Source organism: Canis lupus, chromosome 17 (assembly GCF_011100685.1).
Source record: "Canis lupus familiaris isolate Mischka breed German Shepherd chromosome 17, alternate assembly UU_Cfam_GSD_1.0, whole genome shotgun sequence".
Lineage (NCBI taxonomy): Eukaryota > Metazoa > Chordata > Mammalia > Carnivora > Canidae > Canis > Canis lupus.
This window is the reverse complement of record NC_049238.1, coordinates 26804032-26823106: the sequence shown is the minus strand read 5'-3', so window position 1 is coordinate 26823106 and position 19075 is coordinate 26804032. Positions and strand designations below refer to the sequence as shown.

At 39.2% G+C, this 19075-nt stretch overlaps 1 long non-coding RNA gene across 2 annotated transcripts in view; it reads right to left on the bottom strand.

Annotated features, from left to right (window-relative positions):
* Window positions 1–19075, bottom strand: part of LOC111090426 — a 69067-nt gene that overhangs the window by 46022 nt on the left and 3970 nt on the right. The window contains exons 2-4 of one of the 2 annotated variants that reach the window (XR_005371855.1): window positions 17685–17855; window positions 15851–16014; window positions 15215–15326 (exon numbers count right to left, since the gene is read on the bottom strand). This is a non-coding gene — a long non-coding RNA (uncharacterized LOC111090426). The remainder of the gene's footprint in view (window positions 1–15214; window positions 15327–15850; window positions 16015–17684; window positions 17856–19075) is intronic. The other variant, XR_005371856.1, reaches the window with a different exon arrangement.

Here is a 19075-nt window from a genome sequence, read left to right as displayed (position 1 = left end):
TTCTCACTAAGCATGTTGGCATCCCCAGCCTCGACTATCAATGAGAGTGATTTGTCATTCTATTGGGCAAACACTCTGTCTAATGTTGTCTTTGGCTCTTTACTGATATTGCTGCTATCACCCTATAGTGGTAATTTCCAATCTGAGCTCCTAGAAACCCTAAGGTTAGCAGAAGTGCCTCAGAGCAACTCAGGAGGAAGTAACAGCCAGGATGGGAAACTATACTTAACTAGAGAAACTATACTTTTATCCATTTTTATATTCAGTTTCTGCATGGAAATTCATCTGGAAATATTGTTCTAAAAAAAAAAAATGTTTCAAGCTTGAATAGCATCACCCTAGAACACTGCTGTGCAGTGTAAGAATTGTCCAGAAGGCAGAAGAAATCCAATAGAGTCAAAGGTCTATTCAGGCAAGAACACCTTGTCCCAGGAGCTCAGCTTATTCTAAGCAGTCTATCAACTTGAGATCAATATAACAATTGCATCTGAGAGTGTTGCCTCTGCTCTTAATAAAAAAAGGCAAGCTCATCCTCCCTACTAAGGGGTGCTCCTGCCTGACAATTGGACATAGCCAGCTCAATCCATTTGCCTAGCTCTGGGACCCCCACGAGGGTTTTGAAAATTGGTTCTCAATCTTAACTACACATCAGAATCTCTGAGGGAGCTTTAAGTAATACCAGTACCAAGGCATTACACTGAGAGATTCTGGATTTAATTAGTTTTAGATATAACCTGGGCATCCATATTTTTTAAAATCTCTCCGTGTGACTTTAATGTGCAGTCAGAGTTGAGAACCTCCGATTTAAGACCAACCAAATGTAATTTAAATAGGAAACAATTTGGTTAAATGTGGAGAGCCAGTGGAACTGATGGTTGAAGTGACTGAGGAATTCAGTGGAGCTGATTATTTTATGGTGAGGGTCAGATAAGGCAGGGGGAGGTTCTAGGAAGTAATCCTTTCATTGAGAATTTCTCTTAGACTTCCAAGTGATCAAAATGCATACATATTGAAAGGGTAAATCACGGTACTCTCAACATGTACCTTGGAATGATTTTTAAACCATCAGTAATGGGTACAAACAACAGTCTGGCCAAAACCAATGGCCTGCTAACCTATAGGTGTCTGTTAAGCATAGTAGAACCAAGCAAGGGTTTGAATCTGGAGAAATGAGAAAAGAAGGAGCAGGTCAGACTAAATCATTTAAACTGCTCTCCTGCCTATACCCTCAATGCCCTAATCCCTCAGCTTTCCTTTTCTCTAACAGATTTATTCAGTCCTTATTTACTAGGTCAAAATATACTGAGTGTGGGGAACTCACTTTTCACTAAAAAATGAAAAGACGTTAACCCTTTCCCTTAGAGCTCAAATTCCAGTAGATGAGCTGATGGTCTAGCTTTCCCTTCCTTTTCCTTCAAGTTTTAAAGGAGTAGGTTACATTCCATCTGTCAGGTTCCTTGCCTCCAATTCACACCTCACTCTATAGCAAGCTACCACCCCCTCCACTGCCCACAAACATGACCAATAACCTCTTGGCCACCAAATCCATTCACTCAACACTCAATCAAGGTTTGAATGGCCACAGTACTTTTCAGTTTCAGTGTTGTTTTATTAACCATGCCTCAGGATTGTGGAGGCCGAGAAAAATTAAGGTCATCCCACCTAAAGTTTAGCATTAGCACAAGTACAGCCATCTTAGGCCCCTGTGAATAAGAGCTGAACTTCACAGGGAAAAACTGCAGAATGTCCTCAATGTCCTCGGCAGGGAATCCCATATCAGAAAGACAACAGAGCTCAGAATTGCCCTCAGCAGAGAATCCCATATCAGAAAAACAACAGAGCCCACTTCCGTGGTAGAAAGTCCCATATTAGAATGAGAACAGAAAAAAAAAGAAGAATGAGAACAGAGTTCAATGCCCTTGAAAGCCCCATATCAGAATGTAAACAGAACTTGAGAAATTCCTCCACCCCTTCTGAAAATCCCCTAGACCAGCCTATAAAAAACCCAGCTGTAACCCACTTCAGGGTCCAAGTCCCTGCTCTGCTGTGTCAGGTATACTTGGACCCAAGCTCGAGCTTGCTAATAAACCCTCGTGCGCTTGCATTGGTGTCAGCTCCTTGGTGGTTTCTCGGATTTGCAATTTTGGGCACAACAAGAATTAGATACTATTGCCCATTTTCTCTCCCTAGAACTTCTTCCCTCCCAGAGTTCCTGAAAGAGTTCCTGTTCCTTTCTCCATATTCCACACTTCTTGTGTCTCCTGCCCAGTGTACTCCTCTACCATAGGTTCACTTTCTCCTTTGATCATCATATTTCTTTCCCTGTATATGATCTCTATCATTACATTACTGACTTGAAAGTCAATATCATCCACTCAACATTCCCAAGGCCTCAATCTATGTATTTACCTGCCCATCAAACATCCACCTAGGTGTCCCACAGGCATTTCCCTCACTGTTCTCCCACACTCCTACTTCTTTAAAACAACATCATCTTCAGTTATGTAAGTAATAAAGTAGGAAGAGTTCTTCATAGCAGTTACCCTTTCCCCACCAACCTCCTCACCAGCCAGTGACATAATATAGGAAAAACCTCGATGATTTATTTACTCCTTAGATGACATCTATTCTTTTGAGGAAGATGGGTATAATGACATTTCATACCCTTTTGATTAGAATTCTATTAGCTGGAATGGTATTTCAGAACCTTGGGTTTTAACAGCTGTTAATGAAAAGAAAACACTATATAACTACGAAAATGAATTTGTAAATCAAATGGAAATACTTAGGTTTTCTATCTTTTTAATGAGAAAAAGAATCAAAGGTAAATCGGATGCTTTTCAGAGAGTTTGATTCTTTCCCATTCGTCCTGAGTCTAATATAAAGATCAGCATCCTTCATAGTAAATGCTCCTAGAAGAAATCTAATAAACCAAGGAGAGAGGTATATTTAATATTTGTTTGTTAAAATATAATAAAAATAAGGGCTCTTCATGGATCAATCTTTGCATAGATTAGCATATAGAGGACTATGGCCCATCAGCGAAAGGGAATTAAAACAGTAATACAAACTCTTCTTGTACGTCTTAGGGAACATAATAGAAAATTCATCCATAACTTTAGATCAAAACTTCTTAAATCTCATTTCCCCTCCTCCCTAAATCTTTCATGCCCCATTCCCCTCTCTTCTCCACTCCTACTACCTAGGTGTGTCCTACCCCATACCTTCATTCTTCTGCTCCCACCCAGATCTTAGTGTCTCCACTTAAGTCTTTTCTCATCTTGCATTTCTCATCAGTCTTCCCAATCCTAGGTAATTTTAAAAGCCTGGAATTGGGCTGACAAAGACAGAACTCTCCTTAGAGACTGTTAGAAAACAAAATTCAACTGAGTAAATTTAAAGACTTAATTAGCTTTATTCAACAATTCATGAATCAGGTAGCATCCCATCTAGCAAGTAAAAAGAAGTTCCCAGAAGTTGTCCAAAATGGAAGGATTTTATAGGTAGAAACAGGCAGGACAAGAAGGTAATTAACAAAAGAAAATAAAAGATTATTTCTGGCAAAGTTACCTTCCAGCAGGGGGTCTTATCAAGTGCAGACCAGGAAATTCCAGACAGATTGGTTTAAAATTCCACTCTCGGAGGGTTTGAAACTGCAATTAAGTCTTGGTTTGCTGTCCTGGGAGCAAATGACTCCACTTTTGGCCTGTTTAGTTTTGTGAATAGAGGGGACTACGTAAGCAAAGACAAAGTTATTGTTAGCTAGTAAAAGAGTGAGAGAAGAAATAGAAATATATACATATAAGAAATATATATTTGGTCTTCATCCCTATTTCTGGTACAAGCTCCTTCAAATCCTTGGAATTCCCTGTGTGATGAGAAGAGTACAGGTGTCTTTTATGTTAATGAGGTGACTTGGAAAGCCCCAAAGTCTGGTTACTGCACTCCTGGCAAGGGGAGCTAATCCTGTGATTACAGAATTGGAATTTTTCAGTCCCACCCACCACCTACCTCCAGGCAGGGGAAAAGGGCAGATGTTAAACCAATCACCATGGCCAATGATTTAATCAATCATGAATATGTAATGAAGCCTCCGTAAAAACTCAAAAGAAATAACTTCAGAGAGCTTCCAGATTGGTGAATATTGGCAATTTGGGGAGAGTAATGCGCCTGGAGAGGGCATGGAAGGTCCTTGCCCTTCTCCGTACCTTGCCCTATGCATCTTTTCTACCTAACTGTTCCTATATATCCTTCTATACAATGAATGGGTGATATAGTTAGTGAAATATTTGAGTTCTGTGAGCCATTCTAACAAATGAATCCAACCCAAGGAAAAGGGTCAGGGGAACCTCTGATGGCAGCCAGTAAGAAGCACAGGTAATCCCCTAGGCTTAGGATTTGGCCTGTGAAGTGGAGGGCAATCTTGTGGGCCTGAATCAAATACCACTTCCTGGTAGATAGTGTTGAAGTGAGGGAGTGGAAGGGACTCCATTTTAGAAAGGTTCCGTCTCTGGTGTTTTTGCTGTTAGGCCTCATTTACTCGTGTTCTTTCTTTTGCCTCTGAATAATCCAGAGAAGCTATGTTCCCACTTCAAGAGGGAAGCAAGAAGATTTTAAAAAGGGGGGGGGGGTGGGGGCAAGAAAAGTATTCATTCTTTGAGTTTGGTCCTAAGCCCCAAACACCTAATAACATCCAAGAAGAGCCAGATTCTGAACATGAGCTTCAAACCAAATGGGGCTAGGCAAGGAAAGGTAAGGGAAAAGCCCAGAGTCAGGCTCCCACAAATCTCTGGACTCCCATAAATCCCAAGGACACCAAGAGGTCCCAAGGTCAGGCTCCCAGAAATTCCAAGGACACTGAGATGCAACAAGATAAGGCAATAAAAACATAGATAAGGAAATAAGTCTGCCCCTCTGGTTCCAAAGTACTAGGGAATATCTTCTTTTGACGGCTATCAAGTAATCACTGAGACTCAAAACAGTCATATGTCATTCAGTCAAGATGGCACAAATAATCTCAAGTCCATCAACTCTCTAGTCAGGTTTTCCACAAAAGGCCAGTCAAGAAAGCCCTCAATGGCATCCCTGTCAGGACCCCTCTCACTCCTGAGAGCTTTCTCTGTATCCTCACTTAATAAACTTCTTTCACTTTACTCACTCTCCTTTGTCTGCAAGATTCATTCTTCAACTCCATGAGACAAGAACCTAGCTCTCCTGCTTCACTGGCATCAATACCCCAACTTTCAGCAATCTATGGTTTACCACCTTTTGTTCACCTGACACTCACCTTTGATTAGACCCTATTCTGGATTCCTAGGAACATGTACCCTAGACCCTTCTGCAATATAAACCCCTGGACTCCTAGGAACTTTACCCTAGACCTTTCTACACTATAAACCCCTAACTCCAAGCAATGACAAGACTCATTCTCCTTTCCCAAGTCTCCCAGATACTCTATTCTCTACTTGTCATTTATGCTATTTGGAAAACTCTGTTTTTACTTTCTCTGGCTCATGTTTGATTTCTAACCTGCATGAAGCCAAGGACCCTCTTGGCTGGTCCTGTGAGATGCTCCCCTGGGCTCTGGTGATGAAGGAGCAGAAGGCAAGCTGAGGACAAAGCACAAGCTAACACCCCACAAACCACTCTCCCACCCCTGGTGAAATATGTGTAACATTCCTCAGGTACTCCTGGCTACTCTAAAGCTAAGGAAAAGGAAAAACAAATAGTTAACTTACAGAGATTATAGTCCTGTAGACATGAGTCTCCCTCAGTTTACAAAATGTCTTAGTGATTTACAAGAAAAAAGCATTCTTATCAATAACCTAACCTCCAGAAGGAAACTCCCAACCATCTTAATGTTAATGCTTTATTAGAGGGAAAAACAACCGTGACAATGGCAAGACTTCCAATATCTAATATGTCCTCTTTAGCATAAAAAAATTCTTTTGAAAATCTCCCTTTTTCCTTATCCCCAACTCCAAAATATAATCAGTCACCTCTCACAACCATTGTGCAGCAGCTCTTTCTGCCCACAGGTCCTGTCCCCATGCTTTAATAAAACAACCATTTTACAACAAAAATGTCTCAAGAATTCTTTCTTGGCTATCAGCTCCAGACCACACCCCATCAAACCTCACCTATATTCCAAAACTGTATCACTGGAGCTCAGCCTGCCTTGTATCAGTGTCACAATTAAGTTGAATTGTAGGACACCCAGTTGGTATCCAGAGCATTGCTTGGTGGTGTAAAGGGAAAATCTCCCTCCAAACACTGGAATTGGATCCATTAAGTAAGTAGCTGAACTCTGACTCATCTATACCAGTTGCCCAATGACTTCCAAGACTGGAGGGAGGCAGAGGACCGCAGGTTCAGAGTTCTATGTCTCCTACATAAAAATAAACTGCCTCTATTCCACTTCTACATAACTTATGACAATTACAAAAATATAGCTATTTAAAGTCTCTTAAAATTGCTCAAAGGGCATACAGCAAATTAAGAAAGATTTATTCAAAAATCAACTAAATCCTCATAAGAACAGTAAGCATCTATGACACTTAAACCCTGACTTGCTCCTAAAAGAGGACCCAGTTGTCACCTTAACCTCCATTTTGACCTCAGACTTCGTTCTTCTTTTCAGCATATGTCTTAACTCAGGTAAAAGACCTAGAGGATTGGAAACTACTCCCTCAAGCAGTAACAACTGCCCCGATACCAGCAAGACCTCGCATGATTGACCCCAAGACCATGACAGACCTGACCTTTACTTTTACTGCCCAACACATGTACCCATCAACCTTTGTCCCACACTGTCCTTGTAGAAACCTAGAAGTATTTTTAGTACTTCTGAGACAGCTTTTGAGACACTAGTCCATGGCCTTCCCCGTGTTGGCCTCACTGAAACAAATTCCTTTCCTGACTCACCACCACTCATCTCTCAGTCTTCAGATTTTGTCTGTGGTGAGTGGCTGAACCTGGTTTGTTTGAGAGTACTGGAGCCAGGTGCTCTTAGACTCTTTTTTTTTTTTTTAAGATTTTATTTATTCATGAGAGACAGAAAGAGAGGCAGAGACACAGGCAGAGGGAGAAGCAGGCTCCTTGCAGGGAGCCCAACTCGGGACTCAACCTAGGGACCCTAGGATCATGCCCTGAGCCAAAGGCAGCTTCCCAGCCACTGAGCCACCCAGGCATCCCATGCTCTTGTATTCTTGCTGCCTGGTCACACTCCCTCCTTGATTCCCCAATTCAGGATGAGGAAAAGTTCCCCTTTGGGTGAATATGGCCAAAAATATAGGGCTCTCTGTCTCCCCAGTTCCCAGTCAAGGTAGAGTATCTGTGCAGGAAGGCCATGCTGCCAGCATTGCCTGCTCCCCAACCCCCAGCCCCCAGCTCCCTGTGACAGAGGCTTAATTTTAGGTAAGTACAGCTAAGGGGTTGAGGGCTACCTTCCTCCACCTAGCCCACACCCACATGGTAAAGGCTCTACCCAAACACAGCAGGCCAGGAATACTGGGTCCCCATTGCCCTCCCCCACTCAAAGAGCTGTAGTTCCATGTCAGAAAAGGCAAACCCAAGCAGACCAGGCTACTGCCCCACCCAGTATTCAACACATAAAGCAGAGACATCACTGTAAGAGAAGGCAACTATCCTTACTCCCAGGTTTGGAGCAGTGATTTTTTTGCCCAGAGGTAGAGGATTTTTGCCCAGAGGTAGATTTTTGTCCAGTGGTAGAAGCAATGGAGAGATTAAAATCCAAATGTCAGTGTCTATAATCTTTCCTCAAGGACTCTTAATTTCCCCAAGGAAGAATCCTTCATGTCCTTTCCAGGATACATCCACCCAGTTCCAGGGTAAGAAGAAGGGAATGAGTGTGCCACAAATCAGAATGCAGGCCTCACGTGGTCTTCACACTGTTCCATACAAGGTCTCCAGAGACTAAACTACCTTGTGGAGGTGGTGGTGGGAGCCTTGGCACTTTGAGTGCTCACTATATGCATTTCCAACAATGCCCCCTCTTCAGCTTTTTCCCACACCCCTCTCCTTTATGTCTGGTTTCTCTAAATTCTGAGGCTTCAAACTTCTGTGTTGAACTTTCCTAATTTTAGACAGTGAATCCTTACTCTCCTGTATCCTCTGTTGCCAAAGAGGCTGGACAGCTAAAATGCATACTTTCTCATACCCCCTGAAGCCAGGGCTCGGTGAGGCACCCAGTTCTCAACCATAAAATGGAAGCCACTGATACTAAATGGGGCTGCAGGAGAGCTACCTAAGAGATGCAGAACTGGTCTTCATGCTGCTGTCTTCCTTTCTTGATGGAGCTGCAGGGCTCATCCAGGGGCTATGGGGCAGACACCTGTTGCTGAAGTACAGGTTAAGTATGTATGTATGTATGCATATATTAAGTTTTTTTTTAAAGTAATCTCCACATCCAACATGGGGTCAAACTCATAACACCAAGATCAAGAGTCTCATGCTCTATCAATCAAGCCAGCCAGGAGCCCCTACAATAGGTCCTTAGAAATCATGGTGAAAACAAAAAACTGAAAATGAGAAGCCAATGAAATCACTAAAGATCCCAGAAATAGATGTAGGTCTTGGAACAACACCAGAAACTTCCTTCACAGTAAATTCTCAGGTTTCCTAGAGCAGCTCAATGAAATATGAAATGATTTGCTCTGGGAATTTCTCCTGTATTGCTCCTTGACACTTTGTCTTCACCTTCCTCTCTCCTTGGCTCTACTATAGTGAATAATTTCCGTTTAAAATACATACATACACACACACACACACACACACACACATATGCACAACTCTCAGTTTGTCTTTCCTTTTCCTCAGTTTCCCTTTAGAAGTAGGAAAGGTATACCACTAAGGCCCCAGAAGACTGCCTGCCTGGAAGCAGTCCCTCTTCTCAGGCACACCTGGGCTTCTGAATCAGGACTCACTGTTCCCAAAAGAGATCAACCCCTTCCCCACAACCAGGGTGATGAAAAATACTTAATGATTTCTTGGAAAAGGCTATAAGGTGGCTTTACATCATATGGTAAAACATTTCACTGTCTTTCACTACAAAACTGCCTTAAATATCTGTGTTAGTCCCACCAGTCACCAACTACATCTTTGTTCTCTTCCTTCTCCTCTACCCTTCAACCTCCTCACAACCCCTGCCTTTCTATTTTATGCAGAGTAATTTATTATCTGCTTCTCATCTTTACATGCATCAGCTAACCTCTTAAAACAAGACCCATCTGTAGGATACATCCTTCTTAAAAGTGAGATACGCTTTCCTTTTTAAAAGTGAAATATACTTTCCCAGAAGCTACAATCAGACTTTCTTTCCTATGTTGGTAATCAGAATTGCATTACTTATTTCTAAAACAGTCACTGGTAAGAGGAATAAAATTATTATTACACTGGCTTAAATCAATAAAGATTCAACCCCTGGGTCCAGGAAGAAACTCAACCAACCCTGATGCTAAAAGTAACCAGCATGTTGATCAATGGAAAGAAGGGAGGTTATGTGGAAGCAACTAACATGTGCCACAGTGTGAACAAAGGAAGACATCTTGGATAAGGCAATGTCTGAGCTAAGGTTTCACATGCTAACAGAGGTGTAACAGACTGTGAAGACTCAGAAGGAATGGCTTGAGGAACAGACAGAGGAAAGAGGGCATTCTAAGGAAAGGAATCAAAATGAGCATAAAGACCAGGAAGATAATGGAAAACCACAAGCTATTCACTGAAATATAAAATGATGAAAGGTAGGATCATGAACCAGCACATAAACTAAATTGTCTGCCTATGAGCAAATGTTTATGAAACTAGGAAAAGACAGGTCAAATCTGTATTGGATTTCTCCATCAGACAGATACCCAATAAATGACCCATGCTTCCCTAAAACATCAAAATGAAAACTACTGAAACAAAGAAAAAACTCACAAGTGAGATTGTAACTTTAATCCTCCTGCTTTTGCAAAGCATCCCTGCCTCTCTGTCTCTTTCTCCCTTCCTTCCCTCCTTCTCTCTTTCAGGCACAAAAACCTGAAAGCCAGGGCCAGACCTTTTGGTAGCCTGTGTCCACTGGACTGCCCAGTGGTCTGGAATGGAGTAGGAGGCTCTTGCCATAAGAGATCCATTGAATGTAAACCTCTTCTACTCTTGAGCATTTTTGACATAAGGTGTTCCTGCATGGTTGTATGTTTATTCACTCTGAGTGAGTGCTTTGACTGGGAAAGTAGCTTAGAGAAGTTCACAAGGGAGAGAGGAGACTACATGCCTAATGGGTATTGTTTGGATTCACAGTGCTCCTGTAAAACGTCATCTGTCCTACAATTCATGAATTTGGGGGTGGTCTCCAACTTCTCTCCCCCAACATTTATGCAATTTAATAACATAAGCTATAACCAGGATCCCACAACCGAACCTGGGGAGGCATCTCTATCCAAGTGTAGCACTGCTTCATATTGAGTTTGGATGTGGCCTCATCACTTTTTAAGCTTAATGCTCCACAAAATCAAAAATAACCTGTTAGACTTAGTATGAAAAATAAAACCAATTTTCTTCCCCATAGTAGTCAAGATTAAGCATTGCTACCTTCAGGAATAGAAAAGATAAAGAGGGTGAGAGTCAGCCATGTCATTATACAGGCCTTACAGGTAAAAGGAATTTTATTTACTAAGCACAGACAAAGAGTAACAGATTAGTACCAATGTGGAAGAGCACTTTTCTGGTTGGGGTGATCAGGAATCACTGCTTTCACAATGATGAATATGGCTAATCTTTGGATTCTAAGCCAAAAACACCATCTATACCAATGGCAGTAATATGCTGAAACTAATTAATATTATATCCTAGGTCACTCTGGGACATCACCATTACACCTGAAAAATAGATACAAAAAATGACTTCCAAGTTCCCCACAAGAGAAGTAAAAACCTATAATCACTGAAAATTTCTAATTTAATAAGGAGAGAAAGCAGATGAAAACATGTTTACAGCTCATATCTGCCAAACAGAATTAACTACTATGCACTTTAAAACTCTTCTTCCAGTGGGGGATTAGGTGCAATAAAGCCCAGCACATTTTGTCTCAACCATGAAATAAAATGATCATCTGCTTATCTGTCATTTATTTCACACAGAGGGCTCACACCAATAAAACTCTGATTTTATAGAGCTAGGAAGGAAGATAAAACCCATAAAACATACTGTACACTTTTATAGCTTAAAGATATGTCTCTCAGAAAGGTGAACCAAATATTTACAAACAAGCCTATCTCATTATCTTTTTTTTTCAGACTGATTTTTTTCATGATATGGTGATTCCCTGGGTATCTGGAGGTCAGGTTCCAGCAATCCTTTAGGTATCTGAGCATGATCATTATAACCAGAATTTCCTTATTAGGAGGAAAATGTTCTTGGCACTGTTGTCTAACACCTGCTGCGTGGCTGTGGTCCTGAGCTAACAAGAGAAAAAAATGTTAGCCCCCTCTTATACTCACTGAAGCAGGAGAAAGGAGAGGACCAAAGGTCATAATCAGGGATGGGAGATGCCAAATAAACAAATAGTCCTCTCTTCTGGCATCACCCTTCATTTAGGGGGATTCTTGCTGAATCTTTGTTATTTTACCATTTAAAATCTGTCTGTTCAATTTGATAGAAATATATTGAATAACACCATGATCTGGGCACTGGAGAAATAATGAGGCCCCTCAAGGGGCTTATTGTTTGAGATGGAAACAGACAAGCAAACAGATGATGCTAATATAGCCTGGGTATGAGATGAGGATGAAGTCACCCTGTTGGAGACAAGTAGGATATTATGGAAGGGCTCTCAGAAGATGCTTCAACATAACTGAAATGATGTATTATGACTGCATTAAATACTACCATTTTATTTCTGTTAATGAGGTTGTAAAATGTATTAACTAGTTTAGAGAATAATGACTAATATAAGAAACCACACATCTTGGCTCTGTAGTCCTTATAGACAGATTTCTGATTCCATTTCTTTCTAATTGCAGGATTCCTACCCTGGAGGGGACAGAGATGAGTAACTGTGATTAGAATGAGGGGATAGAATGAGGGGACAGAAGGAGTAAAAGTGTCATGTATAAAGAGAAAAGAAGCAGGCTGTACACTCCCTTTTCTGATTCATACTTCCTATCCCTAGCAGCCTAAACTGAAGAAAATAAGATTTAATTTTAAGTCAAGATTAAGTATTTAACTATGACACACAACTGGAAGGCACCTTTGGCTATCTGAAAATATGAGAAAAATTATGGCATTAAATTTCATTCAGGGGCAAAGAAAGAAAATAAGACAAAAATAAACTGCTCCAGAATTTAACTCCAAAGCAAAGCTTGTTCAACATAAGAGATATAGTTGAAGTCCAAGAAGTAAAGAGAGGGAGGATTGGAAGGGAAAGAGGGAGGGAGGGAGAGAGGCAAGGAAGGAAGGGAGGAAGGAAGAGAGGAAGAGAAGAAAATTGGAAAGGGAAATGAGTTGAAAACCATACAAAGGAAAACTTCCAAAAAGTAGAATAAAAAGGAAAGTCATGTAGGAGAAGAAAAACAATTAAGAAAACTAGAGAATCAATCTAAGAACTTTAAGATCAACTAATAGGATTTCAAAATGAAAAACAAGTGAGAGTCATGTGATTCAGAAATACCACTTCTGGGTATATACATCCAAAGCACTGAAAGCACTTGGAGAGATATTTGTACATCCAGGTTCATGGTAGCATTATTTTCAATAGCTAACAGGTGGAAGCAAACCAAATGTCCATAGAGAGATGGAAGATAAACAAGAAGTGGTATTTACATACCATGGAATATTACTGAGCCTTAAAAAGGAAGGAAATTCTTCCATGTCCCAACATGGAAGAACCTTGATAACATTAGGCTAAGTAAAATAGGCAAGTCACAAAAGGACAAATGCTGTATCATTCTATTTATATGACAGTAATGATTAATTTTATATGTCCACTTAACTAGGCAGTAATGATTAATTTTATATGTCCACTTAACTAGGCATGACCCAGATATTTGATCAAACATCAGCTTCTATGTTGTTGTGAGGGTATTTTTTAGATAAGATTAACAATTAAATCAGTAGACTTTGAATAAAGCAGATTACCCTCCAAAGTGTGAGTGGGCCTCATCCAATCAGTTGATGGCCTGAACAATACACTTTAAAAATGGTTAAGATGGTAATTTTTATGTTATCCTTCTTTCACCACTATTAAACAAATACACACACACACACAAAATGAGAGAATATTGTCACTCATAAAGAATATAAATCCAGAGATTGGAAAAGGCTACCAAGAACCAGATAAGAAAATGAGAAGAGACCCACAATCAAGGCACACTATTGTGAAATTCCAGAACACTGAGGTTAAAGAGAAGATTATAAAAGTTTTCAGAAAGAACAAAACATATTAAGGGTCATTCATAAAAAGAAACTAGAATGACTCTATTGACTTCTCAAAAACCACAATGGAATCTGGAAGCAATGTTTTTAAAATTCTGAGGGAAAATTGCCTTCTACCTAGATGTCTATACTTAGCCTAAGTATTAATCAAATACAAGAGTATAAATTTAAGATATTAGACATGTTGAAAATGTTCATCAAAATAATAATAAACCAAGAAACAAGGTATCCATAAAATGAATCTAAAAGGGTGACAAAGAATATTCCCAGAAGATGTGCAACAGGCTGAGAGATAGAGACTAGAAATTTGTAGGCTCAAGGAAAGTCACCAAAGAAAAAGAGGTCCTGATAAAATATCTGATAAGTTTGTCTGTGTGTAAAATTATATTGAGACGTTCTCACTCTTTCTCTCTCCTTCCTTCCCTTCTCTATCTCTCCTTTTCTCTCTCTGCTTATTCACATGTATATTTGTGTTTATATCTTATTCATATCTATATAAATCTATTTATATAAATATTTTTATATACTTAATGTACATATAAAAAAGCAAATGAAAAAAGTTATGCAATTATTAATTTCAGGATAAACAAAAAACAGTGTACAAAAAATAAACACAAGTAGAGAAAGTGAGCAATGAAATTAGGCTGAGGAAAAGTTTAGTATTAAAGTGCTAAATCTTCATCCCTCATAATAGGAAATGAACAAATAATGTATAGAATTAATAAATTAAGACCGTACAGTGTTACTTTAAAATATGGAGGCAAAAAGAAAAGAAAAAGGTGAGAGTTAAGTACTTGCCTCTGGCTAACAAGACTGGGGATTAGGAAGAAGTGAATACAATAGGTTGATTTTTTTTCCTTAAAGTCTTCTAATTTATTTAAATATTAAAACCATATTAGGAAAAAAGGCAACCTTGAAAATTATAAGGAACTATACAACTATTAGATAAATCCATCTATTAAACACCGCCAAATGCTAATGAGGATGTGGAACAAGAACTCTCATTCTTTACTGGTGGAAATACAAAGTGGCATTGCCACTTTGGAAGACAGTTTGGCAGTTTCTCACAAAACTAAACATACTCTTCCCATACAATCCAGCAATTATACTCTTTGGCATTTACTCAGATGAGTTGAAAACTTACCTCTACACAAAAATCTGCACGCAAATGTTTGTAGCAACTTTATTCATAAATGCTATCTATTGAAAGCGACCAACATGTCCCTCGGCAGGTTGAATAGATTTTAAAAATTGTGGTATATTCAGATAATGTAATATTATTCAGAGCTAAAAAGAGATGAGCTATCAAGCCATGAAAAGACACGAAAGAATATTAAGTGCATAGTCCTAAGCAAAAGAAGTCAGTCTGAAAAAATTGTGAAGGGTAGCAGAATATGCCATCCAAAATATGCCACTTTGGCCTAAGGATTATTTTGAGCTAAAAACAATTAAGTAGAAGTAGATTCATAAAAGCTCTCTGCCCTTTTCTTATGTGATTAAAAACAGGACATCAATTTACAAAGACATCCCTACCTCTTCCCTACCAGAAAAGACAGAAGGTAACCATCGGAGACAACTACAGATGGCACCAAAGGAATCCACATAATAAACCTTGCTAAAACTAGCCTTTATCTTCCATTTATTTCCCTATACATTTGCCTGCCTACAATTTGCTACCCTAGAAACTCAGTCTTATTCCTTTGTCTAGTCATTTCTCTAAAAACGTATTTTTAAGATGCTGTATAAGCCCAAGTTCTAACCATCCTTTTGAATTACTCACCTCTGAGTATTCCCATCTTAATGCACAATATATGTATTAATAAAATTCTTCCTGTTTTTTTCTTGCTAATTTGTCTTCTGTCAGTCTAATTTATAGGTCCCAGCTAGAAAACCTAGAAGGGCAGAAGGGAAAAAATTAAGTTTTTCCTCCCCTACAATTACATACCACAGAATTCCAACTATGTGACAATCTTGGAAAAGACAGAACTATGAAAACTATAAAGAACCAGTGGCTGTCAGGATTAGGGGGAAGGAAGGATGAATGAGAAAAGCACAGGGGATTATTAGGGCAGGGAAACAATACTGTATAATACTAAATGGATACATGTCCTTACACATTTATCAAAACACATAGAATGTACAACACCAAAAGTAAATCCCAATGTAAACAATACTTTGAGTGATAATGATGTGTTTAACATAGGTTCATCCATTTTAACAAATGTATGACCCTGGTGGGGAAAGGTGACAACAGGGTAGGTTATGCATGTGTAGGGGAAGGGGGAATATGGGATAGCAGTGTACCATCTGCTCAATTTTGCTATAAACCTAAAACTACTCTAAAAAATAGAATTTATTTTTTAAATGTATATTGCAAAAAAAGCATGTCATGAAAAAAAAAATACTTAGGACTTACTCTAATAGTGGTCTTCACATAGGAAAGCATAACCAGGTGGAGCCATATGGAATCATGGAAAGAACAAAGACATGGAGAACTTGATTCCAGCTTTGAGACAGCTTTTCACCATCTGGGTAACCTTAGGAATGTCAATTCTCTCTTCTGGATCCTACTTCCTTCTACTAAAGAAATAAGGAGCCACTTATTTACCAGCACTTTCCCATATGTGTTTGACTAAACAAGAGCCCCACAAAATGATATGTTGGGAAAAAATAAAATTTGTGGTCAAGTAACCTCAAGAAGCACAGTATAACATAATTGTCCCTTGGAGACTCTATCCCACATTAACATTTTAAAGGAGATATTAAATCTTATAATAAACTTTGCATTTTTTTAACCTCCTTCATAAATCTCTTAGACCCTGTTTTCTCCTCACTGTGTTTTTTCTTTGAACCTACTGACAGTTCTCTAAACTACTCTTCTGTTAAAAATACAGGGATACACCACTTGTCCTAGTCAATTCAGGCTGCTTAACAAAGAACCATAGACTGGATATCTTATAGACAATAGACAATAGAAACTTATTTTTCATAGTTCTGGAGACCAGAAGTTTGAGATCAAGGTGCCAGCATGGTCAGAGAAAGGCCTCTTCTGGGTTGACTCCTGTCTTCTGATAGCCTCACACAGCAGATAGAGTGCAAAAGAGGACACTCTGTGATCCCTTTTCTGAGGACACTAACACCTTTCATTAGGGCTCTATCCTTGTGACCTAATTACCTCCCAAAGGCCCTACCTTCTCATACCATCACACTGGAGGTCAGGGTTTCAACATATGAATAAGAATAAGGGGTGGAGAGGAGACACAAATATTCAGTCTACAACACTACCCCAAGATAATTTCTAAGTTGAATATTTTAAGATTCCTTCATTATGTATAAGACTCCATAGCTATGCCTATACCATGGCCCTTGGATGAATGATAGATTTGGGTAAATGCATATATTTAAATCATTTCATTCTCTGATTTCTTTCCTCAGTGCTATGAAATAACTTCATGAGAAGTCATTTAATATGAGGTTATGAATGTCACTTCAGAAATAAAATGCCTATAAAATGCATGGTCATTTCAAAGTACAGCTTGGATCTACAGAATTGTTTTATCTAAAACTTTTTTATGTGGCATAAGCTACATAACATATAAATGTCCTCTTATCTGAAATTGAATAAACACACATGGAGGCACCATCAAAGTCTTATTCAGTGTTCTAAAAGAACAGAACCAATTCAGCCTTTCGCAGGCAAATAGCAAATCTTCCTCTTTGATAGAAATAAATCTGAATAATGAAAATGCAGTGTATTATTTCATGACTGTAAACTAATTTTCTTATGAACTTATGAACAAAGCTGATGAGGGCATCTATCTGTCAATGCAGAAAACACCTCTACTTAGAGGCAGGGAAGAGGGAACTGAATTAAAATGCAGTCAATAAGAAGTGTCCGTCATAGATCATAGAGTACCAAGAGGACTCTTGCTTTAATGCCCTGCAAACTGTGGGAGCAGATGCTGTTATTGGCTCAGGAGACTCATCAAGGAAACATAAATATAAAATAGCAGCTATGCAAGAATGTTTAGGGGCTTTGTGGTAGCACAGGGAGAAAGGTCTTCAAAGCGTATATACCAGGATAGGGCACAAGAGAGAAGTCTGAATTTATAACAGTCATCAGCTACAGAAGAGGCTCGACATCATTAGCAACAATTCCAAGTAGATCTTTCCCCTATGGGAAGTATTATTGGACAATTTACAGTCATTTTTCCTGATTCTTCCAATTAGGATTACATGAAAAATCTAACCTGCCAGAATTAACATTCTGCGGAGGCGTATCTTCCCAAAATCATCACCATAGCCAAGAAAAAAAGTATTCTTGTCCAGGCCAATTCAAAAATAAATTGCCATCTGCCATCAGTAGGAAACCTTCATTGGCCACAGAACAAAGAGACTATTCCAAAGCCATTGTTGAGTACCTGTTGTAGCAAAGAATAAAAACCAAGGGTTCTCACAGGCTCTAGGGCTCACAGTTACTGAAACAAAATACAAATATATTTCCCACTTCATTAGGGTCTAGTCAACTTATCTTTAGTCTTTTTCAGGTCCACAGGCATACAATTAACTTGAAACTACTTCCTCTATATTATCTTTCAGGTAAAAAGATATATATTGTACATCCAGCCTCGGTAGAGACTAAATCAATCTGGTAAGCCATTAAGTAGATAAAAAGTTGTCAAGCAGGAAAGAATGTTGGTAGATGTTAGTGACTACCCACTAAACATCAAAAAGTAAAAAGAAATAAAAGAAAGCAAGATTTTATTGTGCATATTGATTGCACTCTCATTCCCTATACCAATGTGCCATGTGAGCCACCAGCACCCTCTCCTTTCCTATGCCATGAGGCAGCATGGAATTGACCAATAGAGACACCAGTCAAGGTCCACTAACAAGAATTTATTCCTGTGACAAGCTGAGGTTTCACAGTAAAGGGAATTCCAAGATCACAAATCTCCTTTTGTGGAGGCCGAGAAAAATTAAGGTCCATTCCACCTCAAGTTTAGCTTTAGCACAAGTACAGCCATCTTAGGCCCCTGTGAATCAGAGCTGAACTTTACAGGAAAAACTGCAGAATGTCCTCGGCAGGGAATCCCATATCAGAAAGACAACAGAGCCCAAGCCAGTGGCAGAAAGTCCCATATTAGAATGAGAGCAGAGCTCAATGCTCTTGAAAGCCCCATACCAGAATGTAAACAGAACTTGAGAAATTCCTCCACCCCTTCTGGAGGTCCCCTAGACCAGCCCATAAAACTAAGTTGAAATCCATCTCGGGGCCCAAGTCCCTGCTCCACTGTGTCGGGTATACCTGGACCCAAGCTCAAGCTTGTAAATAAACCCTCGTGCGCTTGCATAGGTGTTGGCTCCTTGGTGGTTTCTCAGACACGTAATCTTGGGCACAACACTTTGTCCAAAAATCCATTAGAATGAACATATATTTGATGTTAAAATTAATTATGGTTGGCTTTCTGGGGAGATTAGAGGATATTTTGGTTCTTTTTTAAATTAAACTTTCTTAAAGTGAATTATAATTTTCTTTAAAAGGAACAGGAAACTATTCTGTTTATTTTTAAAGTTTGTTATTCCTTTTTTTTTTTAAAGACTTTATTTATTTATTCGTGAGAGACACACAGAGAGAGAG